Consider the following 10,225-nt stretch of genomic DNA (forward strand, 5'->3'; position numbering starts at 1 on the left):
GATAGTGGATCGGGATTGTCGGGATTTTGATTTATGTTGAGTATATGTTGAATGATCGCTGAGAAAAAAAAAAATGTGTATCCCCGAAATTCTGAGTTAATGTGCGCTTCGCGAAAGTAGGGGTGTTACACGTTGACCCTACCCCTCTTAAGCTAAAATCGCGTCGTATCGATGTGTCGATATGGTGGCATGGCCTATAGAGAGATTGCTCTCTCCCCGTGGTAGGGTTGAGTGCTGTATGGGATTCTCTTGGGCTAGGGCTTGCTAGGTTGTGTTAGTTTATTTCATGTCTTACATTCATTCATGAAAATGTGTTTTCGACTCTTACTTAGATGATTCATCATCTAATATGGACTTTGTCCCTTGAATATTCAAACGTTTCAGGTGAAGGCAGCGGTGCGAAAAGAAAAGGGATTGTCGAGGAGTGACAGCGATTAATGGATAGTTTATAATATGTCGTTTTCAATTATGTTGTTTATTTTGATGACATCATGTAAAACGCTGGTTTGGCTTTATGTTATGAATAAAGTGATTTCGGTTATATTCTATTGAGGTTTCAATCTAGCTTCCACATTTGAGGTGATTTACCTGTCTTAGTTTATTAATGATTCTAAGTTGATATACTGAGAAGGTGTAATGGGATATTCGGGAAACGATTTTTGTGTTGAGTTTTCGTTGGAAAAAAAAATGTCCCCAAAATCTTACGTTACCTAACTCCCTAGGAGAGTGGGGTGTTACAGAAGGCATGTTATAGGTCCATTATAGGAGTGGATGAATGGTTCACCGAGAGAAAGGCACGGCCCCGAGTGGAATGGTCCACTAGAAGGAATGGAATTGCTCTGGGTGGAATGGTCCATTTATAGGAAGCAAGTGGCTCTCGGTGCAATGGTCCACCGAGAGTGAAAGATCACTCAAGAGGGGAGGTGAATTGAGTGTTTTGAATATTTTTGAAACATTAAAATATTATTCATCAAAGCTAATTTGAAATGATACTTTTCAAAACATAAAATGGTTGTAGCAGATTGATAAAGGTTTATATGCATTAAAAAATTTCTCACAAGGATTGATCCAAACATATTTCTGACATAGAATATATATGTATGTATAGATGAGACAACATTTGACATAAGAATAAGAAAATTGTTATGATGGCATAAATAAAATTTTGCTTTTATTTCTAAAATTTAATCTTCAAATCTGATGGAAGACATATGCATGAAAGTAGTGATGTTTAAAATCTTTTATGCTTGCAATGAAAACTAGAATTGTTGTACTTAAAACTAGTAATGCTAGAATCAAATGATAAAACTTTGTATGGTATGAGAAGGATAATACCATAAAAAACTTAAGAAGCAAACCATAAAAACACAACATTTTTGAGTGATTCAGCCAATAAGCCTGGTCCACTATCTTAGTTTCTTGGTAAGGATTTTGAAAACATCCACTAAGAGATTTTAGCTTTTAAGGATCAATTATAATCCATACATAGTTTTTACAAACTTAACTAAAACCTTCACTTTTTTACGAGCTCAGTAAGAATCCCAGCTTTTCATAGGAACATCTGTAATCTCTACTTTTCACGAGTTAAGTAGTAATCTCGGCTTTTCAAAGGAGTAATTGTAATCTTTACAAGTGGCTTTTTTAAACTAGGCTCAACTACAACCAATACATAGCCTTTTAAAGGATTAAGCTTAACCTTTTACAAGTTTTACAATTTTTGTGAAATGATTTTTCAAAAGAAAAATATAAAATAATACAATGATTTCAAAAATTCTCTTGAACAAAAGAAAGTTATAAGAATATGAATGAATAGAACACTCAAGTCTCTAATTTCTGGTTTAACAAGATCTGCATAAAGCTTGATCAAATAATGGCTTGAAGTGAAAGAAGATGAACATGAAGAACTTATCACTCAAGCAATGATTTTTTGCCTGAAATAGAATCCAAGTTGGTTGTGTCTAGGTATAGGATGGCTTGACATCTTTCAAAATATAGCTCAGGCTTGCTTCACACACAACAACAACATGATCTCATGCAACACTTGACTTTTTATAGAAGTTTTAAAACTTGAATTTTTTCTTGATACATGTACATACTCATAGCCTTTTTTTTTTTATTTGACCGATAATAGTCAAATTTGTTAAGAAAAATATGCATAATATATAGATAAACATTTTGCACATTAGTATAAGCATATTTATCTTCTTATTATGAGATGACATATCAGACTTCTTAAAATAAAGTGATAATACTCAAACGGTCAAAAGATGTCCTTTCTTTCTTTTGAGTAACAGTTATAATTTTCAAAATCTGACAGTCAATATTCGACTAACGTATAAGGTTACTTGACTAATCTAACAGCGCTTACTCAATAGGCTATATATATAATGTAATCGATTATATGAAGGGCTTACTCGAGTATGACCAAGTCATTACTCGACTATCATGGAAGTCACAAAAACTTTCATTAACTACTCGATTACAAGATGAAGCTTACATGACTAATAAACATCTTTAATTGAGTACAAACACTTGATACTCGATTATTCTTAAGACCAAATACTTAACCAGCATCCAACCTATCTTTACTCGACTAACACATTTATTTACTCGATTATCAAAATATATTAGTCGATTGAAAATAAACATTACTCAATTGAAAATATGCTCAGATTTCATAGTTTTAAAAATACTGGATTATTCAGAAAACTTACTTGAGTGGTGAAAGATTATTACTCGATTATAAAAGCACCATACTCGATTTAACATTAAGAAAACATAGCATTTGCAAAATGTACTCAAGTAGGAACTTATGAAAGTCGATTGAATCACTTCAATACTTGATTGCTTTAGAAAGTATACTGAGCAATACTCGATTGATTAAATCAAAACTTTTTCAGACTTAGTCGATTTTTCATAAAGTTTTTCTCATAAGATTTACAACATACTTGACTAATACAAAACCATACTCAACTATTTCGAAATATATATATATATATATATATGAGCTTGAAGTTCTCTAATTTAAGAGAATTATAAAATGTTTTGAAAATCATTAATAAACCAAATTTACTAAAAATATATTTTTCAAAAACTATTTGCTCAATAAATCAAAATACAAATTTCCCAACAATGAGAAAGGAAGTATGCTTGCAGGTTGATACTCCTGCAAAAAAGTTTTCCCTAGGGGGAAGCTTGATCCTTCCTGGTGAATTGAGATCACAAACAAGGGTTAGAAGGCACGTAGGGATTTCTCACTTGCGTAGACTCTTCGATACTTAAATCAATAATAAGTGGTGGAAAATGCTCCAAGTATACTGTAAAGTCTTTTCGGGTGGAATATATGTGAGGTAAGTGGTGCAAGTAGATAAGTATGATGAGTAGAATAAGTGAGGTTAGTTTTTACCAAAAGTGGAAGAAGAAGAAAAAGATCCTTCTCTCTGGCAAGGATGAGGTATTTATAGGCACGGTTTCCAAGGATCTCGCGTCGGCCACGGGTCGAGTTATGAGATTAACAACAGTCAGATGGGTTCGGGTGGAATCCCCCCAGAGGATTATCATAGCGCAAGAAATCCTTTGTTGGGTGAAAATGAGCTTTATAGTTGGCTGCTCGATAGGCAAGGTGTTTTGCTAAGTTAATTTCCTCAAAGAGGAAATGATTTGTCTCTCATTCTTTTTACTCTGGGTGGAAATATATTCCACTTGGAGGAAATTGCTCTGGGTGGATCCTAACTTATTCTCTTCTTACCACCTAGAGAAAGTGCCTCCCTTATTCTCTTCTTGCTATGGGTGGATTCTATTCGAAGCATTATGCTTCTTCGAGTAGGCGGCCTGGCTTGCTTCCAACTTGTCCTTGAAGGTGCTCCGAGTGAAAATTAGTTCCACCCGGATGATAGGAATCCTCATTTACCTTTCTTGCTCTGGGTGAATTCTACCTAGAGCATCATCTTTCCTTAGGTGGACGCTTTCATTAGCTTCTGACTTCCCCGGTCAATGCTCTGAGAGGAAAATAATTCCATTTAGAGGAAGTAGCACAACAGATCTCGTCACACTTTCATTTTCAGCTTGTTTTCAATACCAAATTTCAAATACTAGCATCTTATTATGGCATTTTTGCAACACTAGTAATATATGTTCTCTAAAATAATTTATCCCAAAATAAAATTAAAATATAAACACATTTAAAATTAACAATTATTGTCAAATTGCATATTGAGTTTTTATTCTTAAATAAAAAAAAATTGAAAAAAATAAAAAGAAACAAAATACTAGCATCTTATTATGTGAATAATCTGATCTTGTCACACTTTCATTTTCATCTTGTTTTCAATACCAAAATTCAAGTGTAAGTACTAGCATCTTATTATGGCAATTTCGCAACACTAGTAATTTCACTATGTTTGTTTTCTTTTCAAGAACTTAATATGTTCTCTAAATATCATATAAAGTTAAATTGAGTTTATAACTTACAAAAGTTCATTTATATGATATTTTGATCTTTTACTTAGTTAATAAGAATATGTTTTATATAATTTTCAACTTCTTGAAAAGAAAAAAAAAACATTAAAGGGGACACCAACTTTTGGGGAAACTATATTATTCAAAGAGCTTATTTGTAACAACCCTTCCTCTCAAGGCGTGTCACTATACTAGGTTCCCCCCCCCCCCCTCCACATATACTCTCTTCCCATGATGCCATCTCAGTATTGCATTTTAAAAATCTCTAACATACATAAATTTAATACTTCCAATGATAAGTTAAGGAATGGTAAACTATCCACTAGTAGAAGTAAAATCGAAACCTAACGGAATATTGTAATTGCAATAAAAGTAAATTCATACAAAATCGTTTAATAACCACAATATTACAATATTCAACAAATAGATTTAACATAAAATAACCGAAACAACTCATCCTAGCACTGGCATATGACCCATTACACAACTACCAACATGATCAGATTTTAGCAACCTATTTACCTTTTTGCCTGCTTGTTTCACTTGGAATGTTGAATATTCTAGGGACAAAATCCAATATTAGAAAATGAAACTTTTAAATAAGGGTTTAAACTAGTTTCATGAATGTATGACGCATGAACATGAGTAAATAGACACCCTAGGGTATCTTTCAATATCATTCTAGCCATGGCACGGAACCCTAGGCAGTTGTCCCAACAATTCTCATATTAGGGAAGATCCATCCCTAACATGAGAGACTCCTACGACTTCCGACAAACACCCTCGGGGAAACGCATATCAAACTACCCGGGACAACATCCCACCCCATCACGTTTATCATGAAAGACACAAATAACGAGATGCCAACATCGTCATGCCCTAATGAAAAACCATGTTTACCGCAGCATTATAAAAATGAATATGTATAACAAGATGCACGTATATAAACCCATCAACTTGGCAAATCCTCGCAATTTCATGCTCACTTTAAGCAAGTAATATCACGTGTAAAGTTTTCAAACAAACTGCTCACCTTAATTTAGAATATTAACCTCAAAACTCGTGCCTCTGCAAATTTCTTGGCCAAAATTTTTAGAATATTAATAAAAAAAATTCTTATTTTTTCAAAATTTTCTAAAAAGCTTAATTTTTTTTCATTTTTCCTATTCTTTTCTAACCTTCACGTTCCCTCATGTGCTCACACCCACACGCCTTGTGCGTGCACCTCACACACCTTCTTCAATCGTCTTCTTTTGTGAGCCTCTTGTTACTGGTGACCTGATTTTGGTCTGTTTCTTCAATTTTCTCCCTCTTTTTGCTCAATTTTTCCTCCACAACACGATGGAACCACCCTTGGCTTAAAATTTCGACCGAAACACCCTCATTTGTCTGTTTAATGCTCTGCTCTGGTGAAGCCCGATTTTTTAGCCAAGCTTCAAAATCACCTCCAAAATTCACTAAACTTTCCAAAATTGATCCTTATCACCTCAAGAACAAAATCCCTATGTCAAATCCTCCCAATTTCTCCAAAAATCTTGAGTTTTTTCCACTGAAATTAATGAAAAATCCTCGGCCATCTTAGCTGTTTATAGCCATTTTTGATCGCACCTCCGACCAATTATGACCAATCTTTGCACCGCTAGGCCTAGGCCATGATGGCCTTAGGTAGCCTCAAACGGCCATGATTTGGGCTACTCGCTAGTGGCCAATGCGGCTAACGACCATGGCATGTTTTACCTAATCTAGCCCTCCAATTTTCTGTTTCTTGCACTTTGGTCCTCTTCATCAAGCCCTCAAGTCATGAATTACAGTTGGTCTCCCACAATTTTGAGGAATTGCATTTTAGCCCCCAAAATTTAGGAAAATTTCTCCTACACCGTAAAATAATTACACTCGAGTTCTTAAGAAATTCTTGGGTATTACATTATGACACTAAAGGAAAAATGGAGTTTAGTGATTGAAATTTCTTCGATAAATCTTGAAATATTCTGTCGCTAAGGCAGGTTTGCAACAGATTAATGACGGAACTATTTTGTTGCTAAAATGCTCGTCGTTACTTGACTTAGTGATAGAATTAAATATTCCATCTCTAATTAGCAATAGAATTCCAACGTATTATTTCATTGCTAATTAGCAATGGAATTGCAACATATAACATATCGTCGCTGATTAACAACAAAATTGCAACAGACTTTCCGTTGCTGACAATCTGTCATTGATTGGCGACGGAATTGCAATTGAACATTTTTCACTAATCAGCAACGGATTTGCAACTAAACATCCATTGTTGATTAGCGACGAAATTGCAACTAAATATTTAATCGTTAATTATCTACAGAATTGGCTACTATATTCCGTTGTTGATCAGCTACAGAACATAACATCACAATCCTGTCTTCGATTAGAGACAAATGTTAGTTGCAAATCTGTCACTATTTTTAACGACTATTTTTTTTTATTAAATATTTCCATCGTCATTCCATCACTACTTTGATTGTGAAATTTTTTTAACAATGTTATTCGCCTTGAAACTAATAATTTACCTTTGAAAAGTTTTACACATTGAGAGCTAAAAGGTAAATGTATTAATATCTAATTGTACAAAAATACAAAAATTTGAATTTCCAATTTATAAAAATCTAACTATAATATAGTTTGTAAAGACTAAAAAAACTTAAACCCTAAATTGTAGAAACCTAATTGTGGGTATGGTCGGGCTTCTGGTTTTTTTTAAGAGTATCAGATGGAGAAGGCTTTATGTAGGCATTTTGTTGTTGTAGTTGGGGCATAAGTGCCTTTACTTTTGTGAACTGTTGTCGCCATTGTTGTTGGGCCTACTCTTGGGCTTGTTGTAACTGTTGGACCTACTCCTACATCTTCTGGTAACCTTACTGGAACTTTTGCTCCAACTCATCACATATTTGCTCACACAAGCAATTCTCTGTCTTTATATTAGGTGGCATGTGAGATGTGGATGTCAAGGAACTATTGACTGACTAGGTGTAGAATCCTGATAATTGGGAGCCAAGGTCGTACACCAAATGCTTCTTCTCCCCACCCACAACCTCCAAATATATCTACCTTATGTCCACTTCTTGTGGTTCTGTGCTCCATCCTCTGGCTGAGAAACAGAGGCAACTAATGACTCCACCTAATCCTAGATATGAAGCCATTATATAAAGATAAGTTCATTTAATTATTAAATTTAGAGGAAAATCTGAATTCATGACTTATTTAACTTACATTGATATCATTGGATCGTTTGTTTATAAATATTTGTTAGCCATCGATTAATTTGGTGTGAGTTTTCTTGAAGACCTCAAACGAATTTAGCTCATGTCCCAATTTCGTGGCCTAAAAGTTACACCAATCAAATAAAATTAAAAACGTGAACCCATGTAGAATAATGAGGGGTATAGAACCCTCGATGTGGCATTATGGACTTAAACCGAGACCTCCAGTCTCACTACGCCAGTTGTTCAAGGCCTACATGGCTCGGAGTTTGAATTGGTCAGTAGCCCAACCCTATTGGTACCTATTCTATACCTCTTGGGGCACTTCTTTGGGATTATCCCCTCTATGGAAAAACTTATAAAGCATGTCGAAGTACCACCTCCTAGCCTATTGTTGTCATGCTAGATTGAGCACAGCCCTCGATGGCCTCATCCCATGTGAAATACTTATCCAAGAAAGAAACAACAAAATAGATAATAATGACATTATATTTGAAATCTAGTAAGTAAGGTCTCACACACAATCCAATATGTTTAATGAGTAAATTATACCTTAAACTCTTCCCAGTAGAAGTCCTTGGTCTCTTGGGACACCTTCTTCCATGTAGATCCATTTGGGTTTGGGCTCTCTTTGAAAATCGATGTGATTCAGTGAGAACACTGACTAGACGGATGCAAACTATGACAAGAAAAATAAAAACACATTCGCATACAAATAAGGACATTCTATTTAATATGGTGACATATATCTGTAAGCACCCCCGCCCTGATATTCCAACCACCCGGACTACTCGAACGGAAGTGCCCACGGAAGGAGAAAGAATGTAACACAAGACAGAAACTACCATGGCATGCATACACAAGAATGAAAGCAACGGAAGCTAAGATATACACATGCATGCACTACGGGTACTCCGCTGGCATAGCGGTCATGAAATAATTAAATGAATACAGACTCCTGTGCCAATATACACGAGACACGAGGAATGACCTGGCACAATAAAAAATAATGGAGGCAGTCCCTCTCAAACATCAGAGGTATCTAAAGCTAATGGGGGAATGACATGGATTGATGAAACTGCCTGTACACCATACTGACTTTGCCGCTAAAAGCTGACTCTCTTGCCCATAGCCCACATTCCCACTACCTAGAATGATGGAAAGCAAAGTGAGTCGAGAGACTCAGCAAGCATAAAGAAAAAAAGGCTGAAGGCTGAACATATTCAATAAACTCTCCCCAGAACACCAACCCCCAAGGACACACAAACCATGAGACGCATAACACAGTGTAAAAGCGTAGATAAAGCACGTATCAATCCTTGGGGCCCAGACAAGACACACGGCACCTAAGTCCCATTCCAACCTGCCGCTGCCTTGAAAGACAACATATATCTCCAACAAACCTGTGCGCGCCGTCCCAAGTCAGTGCTCCCGCCACCCAAATGCTAGCGTCGGTCATTCCGACACCCGAGCCATAGGCTCCATCGGAACGGTCTTCCCATCCGAGACTACTGAACTGTTGCTAACCATGCAATGCACATAAAAATGCAATGGCGTAGTGAGCATCAATGTGATACACTGGCGCCCATACATCCAGGCATCAGGCCATGCTCCGCCCATATAGTAAACCACATGCGATGCATATGCCCGTGCCAGATGCAAACTAACCAAGCTAGTATGTTTGTGACCAAGCATACTTAATAAATGAATACCTTAACATGTATCCCGTACCCATGTGCATATCAAACCATGAACGGTATTACAACATATCAAATCATGCAATAAATCACATACTGGCTGAGCTAATCAGCAGTATCCAGCACTGGTCAACGGTCAGTGACTAGGAATGTTCGCCCGACGGTCCACATCAAGGTTGTACGATAGTCTACTCCAACGTCACCAGACAGCCGACCAATGCCCCACTGCTCGATAAATAAACCTTAGCCGAACCATAAATAAACCCTAGAAATCCATAAATAAACCCGCACATATAGGAACCTAGTCCCCAAGTTAGGTTCGGCATCATTCCGAAAGGACTAGGGGCAGTACAAACCCCTGTAGACTTTCAACAACTAAAATTTTAGAAGTCCCAGATTTAATTTAAATTAAACCCAATAAATAACAACCCATTAATTAATGTTAGGCGCCTAATTAACGTAAGGGAAGGGATAAAATACGAGAAACCACGGAATCTCTCATGAGAATTAAAGAACATGAGGAGATGGTTAAGAGCTTGCCTCTTAATAGCAGATTCCCACCTCCTTGCTCTGTCGTTGCACAAATTAATAAATTTTACTAATTAAACTAAGCTTCAATATAAAACCCATACGCATATCTCCAATAATCTAACTAAATCGGTATAAAATTGAGGCTATTACAGGTATAAGAGATCACTAAAAATTAGAGAGTGGAGAGGGCTTGCCTTAATTCGCAGATTTTTAGCCTTAAATGCCCACGCACTGCAAAATAATAATAACACTAAAATAGGCCAAAATACAGCCTAAAAATAAGATTTAATCCGTCAAAAACGTTTA

Source organism: Diospyros lotus, chromosome 13 (assembly GCF_014633365.1).
Source record: "Diospyros lotus cultivar Yz01 chromosome 13, ASM1463336v1, whole genome shotgun sequence".
In the NCBI taxonomy this organism is placed as follows: domain Eukaryota; kingdom Viridiplantae; phylum Streptophyta; class Magnoliopsida; order Ericales; family Ebenaceae; genus Diospyros; species Diospyros lotus.